This window comes from Chiloscyllium plagiosum, unplaced genomic scaffold (genome assembly GCF_037043375.1).
Source record: "Chiloscyllium plagiosum isolate Xiang-an unplaced genomic scaffold, Cpla_swu_hap1 HiC_scaffold_29, whole genome shotgun sequence".
In the NCBI taxonomy this organism is placed as follows: domain Eukaryota; kingdom Metazoa; phylum Chordata; class Chondrichthyes; order Orectolobiformes; family Hemiscylliidae; genus Chiloscyllium; species Chiloscyllium plagiosum.
This window is the reverse complement of record NW_028270167.1, coordinates 39,227,060-39,244,026: the sequence shown is the minus strand read 5'-3', so window position 1 is coordinate 39,244,026 and position 16,967 is coordinate 39,227,060. Positions and strand designations below refer to the sequence as shown.

The 16,967-nt window shown below is 41.7% G+C and overlaps 1 long non-coding RNA gene across 1 annotated transcript; it reads left to right on the top strand.

Annotated features, from left to right (window-relative positions):
* Positions 1-1,363: 1,363 nt before the first annotated feature.
* LOC122540529 (uncharacterized) lies at positions 1,364-16,318 on the top strand. The gene is made up of 4 exons (XR_006309346.2): positions 1,364-1,583; positions 7,537-7,634; positions 10,831-11,016; positions 16,172-16,318. It is a non-coding gene; the product is annotated as an uncharacterized LOC122540529 (long non-coding RNA).
* The last annotated feature ends 649 nt before the right edge of the window (positions 16,319-16,967 follow it).

The window sequence follows — 16,967 nt, the reverse complement described above, 5'->3', positions numbered from 1 at the left end:
ATATAAATGATGAAAAATAGTGGACCCACCACTGATCCTTGTGGCACTCCACTGGTCACAGACCTCCAATCTGAAAAATGACCTCCATCACCGCCTCTGTCTTCTACCTTTGAGCCAGTTCTGTATCCAAATGGCTAGTTCTCCCTGTATTCCATTTCATCTAATCTTGCTAACCAACCTCCCATAGAGAACCTTGTTGAATGCCTTACTGAAATCCACATAGATCACATCTACCACTCTGCCCTCATCAATCCTCTTTGTTACTTCTTTGAATCTTTCTCTCTGCTTTTTTTAATGAGATGGCCATATCTGTTTGTATAGTGTAACATAGTTAGTGTTTGCTTCTTCTGTATCATAGGTATGCATTTTCTTTTGTTAAGATGCATTGGCAGCTTTTATGAATATGTACAATGGCTGACCACCACAGTAGAAATGAAAAATGACCATAAGTTTTAGTTTTATCAAGTTAGATCTCACTCTGGGATTGGATTTGCATCAAATTTTGACTAGCTGTGACCATAATTATGCCCTATTTAGTATGAAAAATGTGTTGCTGAAAAAGCGCAGTAGGTCAGGCAGTATCCAAGGAGCAAGAGAATCGATGTTTCGGGCATAAGCCCTTCTTCAGGCCTTATGCCCGAAACATTGATTCTCCTACTCCTTGGATGCTGCCTGACCTGCTGCACATTTTCAGCAACACATTTTTCAGCTCTGATCTCCAGCATCTGCAGTCCTCACTTTCTCCTATTTAATATGATGTAATCCATATAATGGGGGTACCTTCAGTTTAAAAATAGGACTTTTTCACCAAAAGAACTATATGATGGTTATTCCGACTAACACGGTCTTGGACAGATGCATCTGCAACAGCTGTTAAAGGTAAGGTCAACTAGGAGTTTCTCTTTTGTTGGTTCTCTCAGCACCTGCTGCACACCCAGTTAAAGACACAAACAATTCAGACGAAAATAGTGATCAGTGTATTACTGCAAGGGTTGAAGAATTTACAAAACAAAGCCTAGAATGAAAACGTGAAATGGTCCACCAAAGTCATAGCATCATAGAGTCATAGAGTTATACAGCATGAAAACAGACCCTTTTGTCCAATGATTCTATGCTGAACATAATCCCAAAATAAACTACTCCCACCTGCCCCTCCTGTCCTATATTCCTCCAAATCTTTCCTATTCACCTACATATCCAAATGTCTTTTAAACATTGTAATTGTACCCACATCCACCACTTCCTGAGGAACTGATCCACAAACGAACTACACCCTGCATAAACAATTTGCCCCTCATGTCTTTTTTAAATCTCTCTTCTCACCTTAAGAATGTACCTCCTTGTCTTGAAATCCCCCATCCTAGGGAATCAAAAACCTACACATTAACTCTATCTATTCCCCTCATTATTTTATAGAATTCTATCAGGTCGCATCTCAACCTCCTCTGCCCTAGTGAAAAAAGTCCCAGCCTATGCAGGACGGGTAAGTTTTACCACATAAAAAGGGACTTACCTCAGGAGTCAGGCCTCCATTTTGCCAGAGCGGTGAGGAGAGAAGGAGTAAAGCAAGGGCTGCCGGTAAGGTAAGCGCTTAATTTATATTTGGGCAGTGGCTAAACCCGAGATACTACGTGTGTAGTATCTCCCTCCCTCTAACTGGAAGAAAAAGACCCTGTAAGGTTAGGCTTTTATTTCTTATCCTTCTTTTTCATTTTTTTAAATTCATTGTTTGGTTTTAGTTAGTTCATATAAAGCTAAGCTTACAATGGCAGGGGACCTCAGACCCGTGGCATGTGCCTCTTGCTTGATGTGGGAGCTTAGGAATGTGTCTGACGTTCCTGACTCTTACACTTGCAAGAAGTGTGTCCAGTTGCATGGAGCATCCGCGATGCTGAGGAGGTCATGGATAGCACGTTTCGTGAACTGGTCACACCGCTGGTTAGGATTGCTGAGGGAGACAGTGAATGGGTGACCAAAAGATAGAAAAAGAGTAGGAAGGCAGTGCAGGTGTCCCCTGTGGTCACCTCCCTCCACAACAGGTATACCGTTTTGGATAGTGTTGGGGGAGATGGCTCACCAGAGGAGAGCAGCAGTTGTCAAGATCATGGCACTGTGGCAGGCACTGCTGTTCAGAAGGGCAGGAAAAAGACTCGAAGGGCCATAGTCATAGGGGATTCTATTGTGAGGGGAGTAAATAGGCAGTTCTGTGGCCGAAAACGGGACTCCTGGATGGTATGTTGCCTCCCAGGTGCTCGGGTCAGGAATGTCACTGATCGGCTGCAGAGCATTCTAAAAGGGGAGGGTGAACAGCCAGTTGTCTTGGTGCATATAGGCACCAACGATATAAGTAGAAAGCGAGATGAGATCCTGAAAGAAGAATTCAGGGAGCTAGGAGAGAAGTTAAAGGGGAGGACCTCAAAGGTAGTGATCTCAGAATTACTACCAGTGCCACGTGCTAGCCAGCGAAGAAATGAAAAAATAGGCAGGATGAACACGTGGCTTGAGGGATGGTGTAAGTGGGAGGGGTTCAGATTTGTTGGACATTGGGACCAGTTCTGGGAAAGGTGGGACTATTACAAAAGGGACTGTCTACATCTGAACCAGACTGGAACCAATGTCCTTGGGGGAGTTTTTGCTACTGCTTTTGGGGAGGTTTTAAACTAATGTGGTAGGGGGCTGGGAACCAGAAGAGAAAACAAGTAGGCAGTGAGGTGGAGACTGGAGACTGTAAGAATTATGAAGATAGCATTAATAAAGGGAAGAATAAGAAGAGAGCAGGTGAGCGCAAAAGAACTGGTGGCCTGAAATGCATCTACTTTAATGCAAGGAGTATAATGTGTAAGGCAGATGAACTTAGGGCTTGGATTGGTGCCTGGGAGTATGGCGTTATTGCAATCACAGAGACTTGGTTGAAGGAAGGGCATGATGACTGGCAACTAAATTTTCCAGGATATAGACGCTTCAGACAGGACAGGGAGGGAAGTAAAGGGGGGGGGGGCGGGTTGGTGTTGCATTGCTGGTCAGGGATGATATCACGGCTGTGCTAAAGGAGGACACTATGGTGATCTTGGGTAGTGAGGTATTATGGGTGGAGCTGAAAAATAAGAAGGGTACAGTTACATTGTTGGGGCTGTATTACAGACCGCCCAACAGTGAGCGTGAAGTAGAAGAACAAATAGGTAAACAGATTATGAATAGATGTAGAGGCAATAGAGTAGTGGTGATGGGAGATTTTAATTTTCCCAACATTGACTGGGATACACTTAGCGTCAGAGACCTGGATGGGGTAGAATTTGTAAGAAGCGTCTAGGAGAGTTTTCTAGAACCGTATGTCAATAGTCACACGAGGGAATGAGCCAGGGCAGGTGGTAGAAGTTGCGGTGTGGGATTTCTTTGGGAACAGTGACCACAATTCGGTAAGTTTTATAATACTCGTAGATAAAGAAGAGAGTGGTCCTAAGGGAAGAGTACTAAACTGGGCCAAGGCCAATTATATCAAAATTAGGCAGGAGCTGGGAAATGTGGATTGGACGCAGCTATTTGAAGGGAAGTCCACATTTGAGATGTGGGAGGATTTCAAAGATAGGTTAAAGATAGTGCAGGATAGGCATGTCCAGTTGAAGGCAAAGGATAGGAAGGGCAAGATTCATGAACCGTGGATGACAGGAAAAATTGTACAAATAGCCAAGAGGAAAAGGGAAGCGTACATAAGGTCTAGGTAGATAAGAACAGAACATGCCCTGGAGGAATATCGGAAGAGTAGGACAAGTCTTAAACAAGGAATCAAGCAGGCTAAAAGGAGTCATGAAATAGCTTTAGCAAGCAGAATTAAGGAAAATCCCAAAGCATTTTATTCTTATATAAGAAGCAAGCGGGTAACTAAAGAAAGGATTGGTCCACTAAAAGATAATGAAGGAAGGCTGTGTGTTGAACCTGAGAGAATGCGTGAGTTTCTGAATGATTACTTTGCATCAGTGTTCACTGAGGAGAGGAACATGATGAATGTTGAGATTAGAGATAGAAGTTTGATTAGTCTGGATCACTTTGGCATAAGTAGGGAAGATGTGTTGGGTATGCTAGAGGTTATTGAGGTGGACAAATCCCCAGGACCGGATGGGATCTATCCCAGGTTGCTGAGGGAGGCGAGAGGGTAAATAGCTGGGGCCCTGACAGATATCTTTGTGGCATCCTTAAATATAGGTGAGGTGCTGGAGCACTGGAAGGTTGCTCATGTTGTCCCCCTGTACAAGAAGGGTAGTAGGGATATTCCGGGTAACTACAGACCAGTGAGCCTGACATCAGTGGTGGGGAAGTTGCTGGAGAGGGTACTGATGGATAGGATCTATTTACATTTGGAAAGGAATGAGCTTATCGGTGATGGGCAACATGGTTTTGTGCGGGGGAGATCGTGCCTTACCAACTTGATAGAGTTCTTCAAGGAAGTGACCAGGTTGATAGATGAAGGAAGGGCTGTTGGTGTCATACACAAGGACTTTAGTAAGGCGTTTGATAAGGTTCCCCATGGTAGACTAATGGAGAAAGTGAAGTCACATGGTGTGCAGGGTGTTCTAGCTAGGTAGATAAAGAACTGGTTGAGCAACAGGAGACAGAGAGTAGTAGTTGAAAGGAGTTTCTCGAAATGGAGAAAGGCGCCCAGTGGTGTTCCACAGGGATCAGTGTTGGGGCCATTGTTGTTTGTAATATACATAAATGATCTAGAAGAGAGCACTGTTGGTATGATCAGCAAGTTTGCAGATGACACAAAGATTGGTGGAGTAGCAGAAAGCATAAGGGACTGTCAGAGAATACTGGAGGATATAGATAGACTGGAGAGTTGGGTGGAAAAGTGGCAGATGGATTTCAATCCAGACAAATGTGAGGTGATGCATTTAGGCAACTCTAATTCTAGAGCGAAGTATACAATGAATGGAAGAGCCTTGGGAAAAGTTGGTGGGCAGAGAGATCTGGGAGTGCAGCTCCATTGTACCCTGAAGGTGCTGCACAGGGGGATAGAGTGGTCAAGAAGACGTATAGTATGCTTGCCTTCATTGGGCAGGGTATTGAGTATAAAAGCTGACAAGTCATGTTAAAATTGTACAAGACATTAGTTCGGCCGCATTTAAAATATTGTGTACAGTTCTGGTCGCCACATTACAAAAAGGATGTGGATGCTTTGGAGAGGGTGCAGAGAAGGTTTACAAGGATGTTGCCTGGTATGGAAGGTGCTAGCTATAAAGAAAGGTTGAGTAGGTTAGGTTTATTTTCATTAGAAAAAAGGAGATTGAGGGGGGACCTGACTGAGGTTTATAAAATCATGAAGGGTATAGATAGGGTGGATAGAGACAAGCTTTTTCCCAGGGTGAAGGATTCAATAACCAGAGGTCACACTTTCAAGGTGAGAGGTGGAAAGTTTAAGGGGGTTACACATGGCAAGTACTTCACACAGAGGGTGGTGGGCGTTTGGAACGTGTTACCAGCAGAGGTGGTAGAGGCAGGCACAGTAGATTCATTTAAGATGCATCTGGACAGATGCATGAGTAGGTGGGGAGCAGAGGGATACAGATGCTTAGAAATTGGGCAACAGGTTTAGACAGTACATTTGGATCAGCTCAGGCTTGGAGGGCCGAAGGGCCTGTTCCTGGGCTGTAAATTTTCTTTGTTCTTCTTTGTTCTTTATCCAGCCTTTTGTTTATAACTCAAACCTTCCATATCCAGCAACATTCTGGTAAATCTCTTCTGAACTCTCTCCAGCTTAATAATAACATCCGTCCTATAACTCGTTGACCAGAACTGAACACATGGATATTTCTATTCCAGCAGGCAATAGCCAGGATTGTCAATATAGGTTTATTTGCTGTTGAACACACCTACAATTGTTTATCCTTGTACCCAAAGAAACATGAGAGTAATTAAAACGTAAAAGCAGTTTTCTGATATCATTCAAGTTTACAATCAATGAAGCACCACCTAGTCCACAAAGCATAGAGGGACTGCAGTCATTTCTCAAGACTGTTGTTCCATTAAACCTTCTGGATCACAGGCTCTTTCATCGGGTAAACAGACTGTAGAAGCCCAATATATGTTGACTGTAATGTATAGGCATAGATTCCACACCGCACAGCCACTGTACCTTTAAGACACTTACATGGCATCACAACGTGATACATTCCAGCATAAAAGTATCTTCCTCAACTTCATTCACTCTCTGTGTATAATAGAATTTGTGCCGCATCTCTAATCAATCAGCCATCTGTAAGTAATGCGCAGTAACAGCAGTAAACACACAATCTGGACCAGATTTCCCACAGAGTGACACTCCAGCTCTTCACATTTTTACAAAAGAAGGGCCTTACACATTTCTGAGTGGAGATTATGCTCAGGGCTCTCTCAAAAATGTGAGGCTCGAGTCCTTTGGGAGAGTGAAGCATCATATCAGATTCAGTGTTAGGGCTGTGAGGGCCAGCTCGGATCCGATCCAATAGGGAAGTAGGGCGTTGGTTTGGGTCCAGCAGGGTGGGGTGGGGGATCGGAGGGGGTGGGAGTGGGTTTCGTGTCCCTGGGGAGGGTTGTTGGATTCCAAGGCTGGATTTGTCATGTCCCATATAAGTGATATAGAACATAAAACAGTACGAGGGAGGTGTGGTTGGGAGTGTGTGAACTCAGCAGTCTCTTAAGTAGCTCAGAGTGAGGCCATGGATTTAATATTGATTCATTTTTTTTCTCCATAACTATTTAATTTAATTTCATTGAAATGATTTAGCATCAATTTAAGCAGAGATTTTTGGAGGGTTTGAGATGTAACAAAATTATCCAATGGAAAATTCAATTTCCAGGCAATTCCTTTGGAGTGTGAGACGATGGGTTTGAGATGTAACAAAATTATCCAATGGAAAATTCAATTTCCAAGCAATTCCTTTGGAGTGTGAGATGATGGGTTTGAAATGTAACAAAATTATCCAATGGAAAATTCAATTTCCAGGCAATTCCTTTGGAGTGTGAGATGATGGGGATTCCATAGGGTCCTCATGCGTACTTCTTATGTATGCTGTCTGGCAATCAAAAAATCCAGACCATTGTATTTAGTAGCTTAACAGTTCCTGCTTAACTATTGGACTTAATTTGATTGGAACCATGTGAATCCTCCAATTTAAATGGAGACTTTCAGAAAGTTCCAGACATTGAAGAATTGACGAGCAGAAAATTCAATTTGCTGGTCATTTCCACGCGTGCTTCTGTGGGAATTTCATAGGCTTCAATCAGTGCTGGAATAATGACTGGCCAGCAGAAAATCCAGGCCAATATGTATGATTCTGTGATTTTGGAACCTAGTAAATAGAGTTGTCAACAAATCTCAAGACGTCCGTCTCAATGAGAACCCATCTCTCTGTGTTCCATGTTGTGTGGACTACACAGAAAACCATAAACTGCAATATGCTGACTGAAGGTGGGCATGAACAGCTAATGGTGAGAAATAGTTAATGTCATTAATCGAATGTGATATCAGTGTGACAATTGTTAAAACGTCTTTTTTAACAGCCATCCATCAATCTGAGTTCTGAGCTGAATTTACAGTTACAAACAAAATTGAAATGCTACAAATGAAACTGAAGGCTACAAGCTTGTACTAAAGCATAGTGAGTACTCACATTATTACATCCACTAACTTTTCTTATAAAAGCAGTTTAAAAGTGCTGATGGAAAGCCCAGGTTACAGGAGAAAGTGAGGATTGCGGATGCTGGAGATCATAGTTGAGAGTGTGATGCTGGAAAAGCACAGCAGGTCAGGCAGCATCAGTAGGCATCCTTGGAACAAGCTTTGCAGTGGAGCTTGAAATCAGCTGGGAGAAAGTGAGGACAGGAGATGTAAGGAGAAACTAGTTACCTGATGAAAGAGCAGCACTCTAAAAGCTAATACTTGCAAATAAATCTGTTGGACTTTAACCTGGTGTTGTCTGATTTTTAACTTTGTCCACCCCAGTCCAACACTGGCATCTCCACCTCACGGCTACCATCAACACCACCAACTATTGATTTAACAAAGCAGTCCTGGAATAAAGTGCAGAAAACAAATTCAGAAGGAAAATCTTTTCCACGCTGAAAAGGCCTCACCTAACTGCAGAGGTTGGTCGATTTTGCCATTTTCCAAAATGAGAAAAGGCATTGGTAGCTCAGTGGTTAGCACTGCTGCCTCACAGCACGAGAGACCTGGGTTTGATTCCAGCCTCGGGTGGCTGTCTGTGTTGAGTTTGCACAATCTCCCTGTTTCTGTTATGTTCTTTGGTTCCTCCCACAGTTTAGAAATGTGGGAGGTTAGGTTGATTGGCCATGCTAAAATTGCCTCTCGTATCCAGGGATACGTAGGATGGGGGAATGGCTCTGGTTGGGATGTTCTTTGAGTGGTAGAAACCTAAATGACCTCTACGTGCACTGAAGGGATTCTAAGACATTATTACTGTACTTACTTTGTTTGGCATGAACATGACCTGAACACACAAACCTGTAACTTTTAAAGATGCAACAATGTTTAATAATACAGAAAAGAGAAGTGTCTAGCAACAAATTTAAAAAAAAACATGGAAAGCATGAGACTGCTAAGTAGATTCTTATATTTATATTTTTAAGAGCATTCACCAACACAAGAAAGAAGGTAAATAAATGCCTATACTGGCAACCATTGATAGTCTGTCAGAACGTATTTGAAGAAAGATTCCATTTTTACCTTTTGGATCAGTAGATAATTGACAAAGGGTGACAGGCAATCAAACATTTCTCACTTTGGGCACAGAAAGATAAAAAAAGCCTTAGTATTTCTGGTAATGGTTGCAAACACTCAGATAACATTCCATATTTTAGAAGATCAACAGAGGGTTCCAGCTATCATCTACGTATATAGGCTAGAGTCCATGTCAACAGCCAGGTGAATCAATTGACCAACTCATAGGAAGGTACAGAATATGATTTCACAGAAGCTAACTTAGCTAAAAGGCTTATAGAACAGATAACTGTCTCCAACATTTAATTCTTCTGAAAGGCAATACCAGACAAACCTAAGGACTATGCCATTGACAAAGTACTACCAGTATTCCCAGGGCGAGGATAAAAATCAAAGTCATTTCAACAAGCCAACATCATTAGCAAATGCTTGACACTGGAATAGTTATTACAGTCATCAGCAGGTTTCGTGTATCATCCAATAAAGTGTGGCTTGTCTCATCTGTCGAAACAGCATTTTATGACATATCCAAATGTTATTCTATAAAAGGACATAGAGCCAAAAGATGTAAGATGTCCAATTGCCGAGGAAAGTGCAACATGAAGCTCAACAGAAGCACATGAAGAACAACCAAGGAGCAATGTGAAAGCAGTTTCCAATGTTCCATTTTTGCCACATAAGTGGGCAATTAATGTGTCAGTATTCATTTGGATACAGAACTGGCTCAAAGGTAGAAGACAGAGGGTGGTGGTGGAGGGTTATTTATCAGACTAGAGGTCTGTGACCAATGGAGTGCTACAAGGATTGATGCTGGATCCTCTACTTTTTGTCATTTACATAAATGATTTGGATGCGAGCATAAGAGGTACAGTTAGTAAGTTTGCAGATGACACCAAAATTGGAGGTGTAGTGGACAGCGAAGAGAGTTACCTCAGATTACAACAGGATCTTGACCAGATGGTCCAATGGGCTGAAAAGTGGCAGATGGAGTTTAATTCAGATAAATGTGAGGTGCTGCATTTTAGGAAAGCAAATTTTAGCAGGACTTATACACTTAATGATAACATCCTAGGGAGTGTTGCTGAACAAAGAGACCTTGGAGTGCAGGTTCATAGCTCCTTGAAAGTGGAGTCGCAGGTAGATAGGATAGTGAAGAAGGCGTTTGGTATGCTTTCCTTTATTGGTCAGAGTACTGAGTACAGGAGTTGGGAGGTCATGTTGCGGTTGTACAGGACGTTGGTTAGGCTACTGTTGGAATATTGCATGCAATTCTGGTCTCCTTCCTATCGGAAAGATGTTGTGAAACTTGAAAGGGTTCAGAAAAGATTTACAAGGATGTGGCCAGGGTTGGAGGATTTGAGCTATAGGGAGAGGCTGAACAGGCTGGGTCTGTTTTCCCTGTAGTGTCGGAGGCTGAGGGGTGACCTTATAGAGGTTTACAAAATTATGAGGGGCATGGATAGGATAAATAGACAAAGTCTTTTCCCTGGGGTGGGGGAGTCCAGAACTAGAGGGCATAGGTTTAGGGTGAGAGGGGAACAATATAAAAGAGACCTCAGGGGCAACTTTTTCACGCAGAGGATGGTACATGCATGGAATGAGCTGCCAGAGGATGTGGTGGAGGCTTGTACAATTGAAACATTTAAGAGGTATTTGGATGGGTATAAGAATAGGAAGGGTTTGGAGGGATATGAGCCAGGTGCTGGCAGGTGGGACTAGATTGGGTTGGGATATCTGGTCGGCATGGACAGGTTGGACCAAAGGGTCTACTTCCATGCTGTACATCTCTATGACTCTATGACATAAGCATATAAACAAAGGTTAGCACAATATTATATTGTAGAGACCCCAGTCAAACAGTACAGTTTATAAACACAAACATCATATGAATGTCTTCTGAAAAGCCTTTATTTTCATTCAAATGATATACATTAAAAATACAATTAAAATTAGAATTAGGTTTTATTGTCATCTGTACTCAAGTACAGAATTACAGGAGTACAGCGCCATCTTAGAAAAAAAAAATAAAGTTGAAAGTTCAACATTACAGTCCATATAAAGTAGAAACATTTTTAAAATGTCATTTTTTTAATGCTGCCCTCGTAATCCCCACACAGGTTTGAAATCCTCCACACTGGCCTCATCTACTGCAATGGACACCCTCACTCTTGCCCACGCTCAACATCACTGCAGATGCTGGGAGACCTTGGGCTGCCTTCTCATGCCACCGCCTCAAGGGACCCCTCTCACCATCACACTGGCTCAATCTCCTCTGTGCTGCACAGACCAGCTCTCCACAGAAAGTAAGTAGATTAAAGCAAGAGACAAAAAAAAGGAGTGAAAGAAGCAAAAAAGTCCAAGTAGTTGGAGCAGATGTGCTCCAAGCAGGAGTCCACATGCGGTGCCGTTACTCCACTGCCATCTTGAATTAGAAAAGGAAAGCAAGTGCCACTTATCATCCTTTTCTGCATTTTACATAAGATATACACAGGAAGCTGGCACATTATTCTGCAGTCCACACACAATAAACTCTTTGAGATCTTCTCCACAAAAATATGTCATGAATATGGCAGGATTATCATCCGCAGATTTTTCAACCTTTCAAAACTTCTCTATCATCCTTTAAGGGCTGGGGTTGGAGGTGGGCAATTGTTTTGTGGTATTTAGTGCTACACTATTAATCTAGAGACCCCATTAATGGTCTGAAACTGAGGCTCGAATCCCACCATGGCAGATGGAATTTGGATTCAATTAAAAATCTGTAGTTAACAGTCTAATGTAAAGCTCTTGTCAGTGCTTTACATTCACCAGTAATTCTCTTAAAATAAAATAAAGAACTGTAAATAGAGTCAGAGAGTCATAGAGATGTATAGCATGGAAATTGCTGGAGAAACTCAGCTTGTCTGGCAGCATCAATGGAGAGAAACCTGAGTTAACATTTCAGTCCAGTGACCTTTCTTCAGAACGTCATGTTTGGGAGACTGGTCCACACAGTTCTTCCCTCCCAAGCCTTGACTCCTTCCCCAATCGCATGTGCCGGGTGTATTTTTGGACAGAAGGAAGAAAATTCTACAAGAACATGAAGCTATCAGCCAACTTGAACCAAGATAAAAAATAAATATTTATGACTTTTAATATGACCATATGAATTATCGTAGAATCCTTGCAGTGTGGAAGAAGGCCATTCAGCCCATCGAGTCTTCACTGACCCTCTAAAGAGCATCCCACCCAGACCCACCACTCCTACTCTATCACTGCATTTCCCATGGCTAATCCACCTGGTCTACACATCCCTGAACACTATGGGAGAAACCAGAGCACTTGGAGGTTACCCACATAAATACAGGGAAAATATTGCACATTCCACACAGGCTGTCTCTCAAGCCTAGAATCAAACCCTGACACTGTGAGGCAGCAGTGGTAACCACTGAGCCACTGTACCACCATGAAGGTTCATGGAAAGGTACAATATTGTTTTATTTTATTAATTCTTGGGTATCACTGTTTTTATTCCCATCCCAACTGCCTTTGAACTGAGCCCAATTCAGACAGCAAGTAAGAGTCAACCACATTACCATTAATTTGAAATCTCATGCCAGACAGATCAGGTAAGGACAGCAAATTTCCTTCCCTATCATACTTTGGTAAACCAGATCAGATTTTACTACAGTCAGCAATGGTTTTCCAGTCGTCACTTGACCAGCTTTAATTCAATTTTTTAAAACTGAAATCAAATTTCTGCACCTACTATACTGAGATTCAAACCCATGCCCCCAAAACATTAGAGACACTGGATTACCAGCTTAGTGATATTACCATTATGTCACAGCTGCCCCTTGTAGATTGTGTCCAGTCTGGGCTATACAAGCAATGGTCAAGTCTTGTGAAGACCTCATGTCTAAACTGCATTTCATCAAAACTGTCTCTGAAATTAAAAACATCATGCCAGACAACAACCACTCACTTACGACAAATAATACACATTCATCCATGACAACAGACTAACCACAATGTGAAGCTACTCTGTCAAGTTATGACAACTGTACAAGAACTAGATCTGGTTGTGTCTTGCATCCACAAGGCATGTTCTGAATTTGCAGAGACAACTTATCTGTGTGCATCCTTGTACATGTTTATCAGAAAAAGGTTTCCTATCTTTTAAAGGGAAAAAAGGGAATTTCGTATTAGGCCATAGATCCCAGACCAGACAGGCCTTTATGTTTAAGACAGTTACAAACCATTACAACATCTGATGTTCCAATATCAAGATACCTGTCTCACCTTCAGTCACACTTTCTGAATAATGCAGTCAGAGGAGTATCTTGTGACAGTTAGCAATGTGTATGTAATATACAGTAACATGAGTGGATACAAAACCCAAACTACACATAATTCTGGGATATTGTAGACATGTGAATAGTCAATCGTATTAATAAAATTCAAGATGTCTGTCTCAACCTGACTTTTTTTGCGATACAGAGTCAAAAGTGTGATGCTGGAAAAGCACAGCAGGTCAGGCAGCATCCGAGGAGCAGGAGAATCGATGTTTTGGCATAAGCCCTTCATCATGAATCCACACTGATAATTCATATGCTCCTGATGAAGGGCGTATGCCTGAAACATCGATTCTCCTGTTCCTCAGATGCTGCCTGACCTGCTGTGCTATTCCAGCACCATACCATCAGCTCTGATCTCTAGATCTGCAGTCCTCACTTTCTCTACAATACATGATGGAAACTCCTGTAGACAGGGGAAGAAACCATGGGCGGCACGGTGGCACAGTGGTTAGCACTACTGCCTCACAGCACCAGAGACCTGGGTTCAATTCCCGACTCAGGCGACTGACTGTGTGGAGTTTGTACGTTCTCCCCGTGTCTGCGTGGGTTTCCTCTGGGTGCTCCGGTTTCCTCCCACAGTCCAAAGATGTGCAGGTTAGGTGAATTGGCAATGCTAAATTGTCCTTAGTGTTAGGTAAAGGGGTAAGTGTAGGGGAATGGTTGGGTTGCGCTTTGGCAGGTCGGTGTGGACTTGTTGGGCCGAAGGGTCTATTTCCACACTGTAAGTAATCTAAACCTAGGTAGAGGGAAAGACCAGGAAGGCATTTCAATGATCATTGTTCAATGCAATGGTCCTTTTGGCTTGTCAGACATGCTGTTCCTGATTCACCTTCTCTCGATACCTCACTTACTTGCAGAAGGTACACATCAGCTGATTCATATTTATAAAACCTCTGGCTTGCTTTTAATAACCATAGCTTACAGTAACTGCTCAGGGGAAAGTAAACTGGCTGTTTTTTTCAGGCCTAAGGTTTTTTTTTAACTGTAGAGAAAAGAGCACCTACCCCTTCAGACATTCCATGGCTTCCACCAAATATTCACACCCCAAGGTGTTCAGCCACCTGTGAGCCAATCACATAATTGTTGACAGGCAGGAGGCCTTTGTCATTGATATCTAGTCACTAATCCACAGACCAATCAGATATTTGTTGCCAGCCGAAGCCCTGTTCATGCACAGGCCAATTGTTCCAGGTCTTTGTAACTAGATTTCCACTACTGCTTGAACAAGTGACTGTGCAAATAACACTTAGAATGAATGCCAGTTTTTAAAAATGCTGCAAGTCTTCAACAATCTTTGTTTTTTAAAACAGCTCTTTTCTAATTTCAGTCCACAATCAAAAATACAGAAAAAAATGAAAAGATACAGTCTTCACAAAATTATGATACAAATCTAATGCAATATAAATACTGCAGTGATTCCCATTCATTTCAAGACTCAATACAGTATAATGATGTAAAATATTCTAGGCATAAAACTAACACAACAGCAACTGATTTAAAAGACCAGATACCTACTCTCAATTGGTCTTTTTGTTCAGGTTGCTCTAATGGTTATCTGAATTGAACACAAATTTTTATTTCAAAGTTAAGCTAGGTTCTGGTATCTAGTCAGATTTTATCGCTGAAATGTATTTAGCCTATTGGAGATTATGATGTGCAAGTTCTGAATAATGATTCCGAAACTTGAGCTGTTAAGGACAATTGGAGGCCAATAAGTAAATGTCCCAGACCTTGGCAGAATGTGCTTCTTTGTTACAATGAGAGAAGGAATGCTATTCCTGGCTTCACCGCAAGACACTGCATCGCTTTCCAGTTCCTTCAGATTAACTATGGGCCTAAATCATCAGCCGCAGCAAGTAAGCTGAAACATGATGTCTAATTGGAATATGTAGATAGCCTGAATTGTGTTGCTGTATCCTGCACAAAAGTATAGCCTCTCCATTCTGGAATTGTGTCACTTTGAACTCATATGAACACTATGTGAGTCATTCTCATTTTTAGGTGCGAATTCATTTGTGTTTTCATGGTCATCGGCTTGAGGAAAGGCATGTGGTACACAATTTCAGTAGAAGCATAGTCTACACTTTATTCATTTATACTGTTTTATTCATTCTTTCATGGGATGTGCACACATCATTGGCAAGACAGAATTTGTTGTCCTAATTGTCCTTGAATTGAGTGGCTGACTGAATTACTTCAGAGGGCAGTTAAGAGCAAAACACATTGTTGTGGACCTGGAATCACATACAAGCCACATCAGGTAAGGACAGAAGGTGAATCAGTGACAGTGAAGGTGACCATGAAAATGAGATGAGATTTTAATTCCAAATTTATTTATTATTTATTCATTATGAATTTAAATTTCACCACAAAACACATTGGAAGTTGAAGTTCTGAGGATTAGCCTGAGCCTCACAATTACTAGACATTACCAGTATCAGGTTCCAGGTTATTCGCCCAGTGACCATTAAATAACTACAGATTAAATTAGCCATGTGCAGGCAGGCTGACAGTTAACTTTACCATAGAAATTCCAGCCCCTGGTTTAAGCTTGGAGAGAGGTTGAACAGTGTTCATGGCAGCTGGTGCATGCAGTGTCAATGGTTGGAAAATGCAAGGGTACCTCCTTACTTAAAGAACTGCACCCCTGACATGCTTTACATCTGAGAGGTACAGCATTAATAAATCAGAGTAAGATTACAGCTAAGAACTAAGCATGCAGCTCAACTTTATATTCTGACCATTTGTGGGGGTCCCCCACAACATTTCTCGTTAACTAGAAAGAGCGCTCACTACTCCTGAGGTCAGAAAATCTGGGCCACTATCATGTCTGTCCAAGAAAGCTGTACTTTGCTGGTAGACACACCCTTAGGTGGTGCTTATCTCTGTGTGATTGGCTCATTGTTTAGCATATTTGTTATATGCAGTTTCTTCACCAGTAACATAAATCAGCAATAACAGAAAGGCTTTCTGGGTCACTTCCATTTTAACTTTAGCTCAACTACGCCCCCATTTGAATACTGCTGCCATTGACCCTGAGAGCTGCAATTACTGATCTGTCTGTGATTGACTTAAAATTTACTGCTGCCTGTATTTAAACAATTCTCAATTCTTCAACCAGAGGCAGCAAGATCGACTCCAAAATTATAACCAATGAAAGAACTGCAGTCTGCCTTCCTCAGATACCTCCTCAAGCTGACAGTGTTCCTGCATCAAGAGGATGCACACTTAAAAAACATCCTGTCTACTCAATAAATGACTCCAGTTGGAGCAGCTCTGTGTTTATACAGATAAAGCCTCTTGGTTAATCTTTGTTGTAACATGTTACTTTGATTGTCTTAATGAATGATGAGACTGAAGTTAAAGTAAACAATTCACATGTCCAAATTATCACATAGCAACTGTGTGTTCCAGATTGTTCCAATCCTGAGTGTCCAGCAATTCAAACTAGTAATGGAGTATTGCATGAAGATAAGATTGGATTTGGTTGTGACGGGGCGAGATCACATAAAAGAAAATGAATAATTCTAAGGAGTGTGCTGAAGCAGAGGGACCTGAATATATCATTGAATTTGGCAGGACAGGTTGAGACAGCAGTTAATAAGCCATATTAACTGCTTAATAAGCCATAAAGTATTGTCACAACTACCGGGCATGTCCACCATATGACCTATGAACGATAGAATCATGATGCATGTATAGCCATCCTCAAATTTGTAACGATTCAAGTCAAAGCAGACCAGCAGTCAAGCTTTCGGTAAAACTGACTGAAGATTAATTTAATTGAAATTATCAAAGGTTAGTCATAAAGAATAAATTCATTAACAATAAATTACAGATATCAAGATTAAAAGGAGTACTGATTAGACAAAACCAAGATTTAGAAGAAAATCACAATAAGTTCCAACAATTGCAGT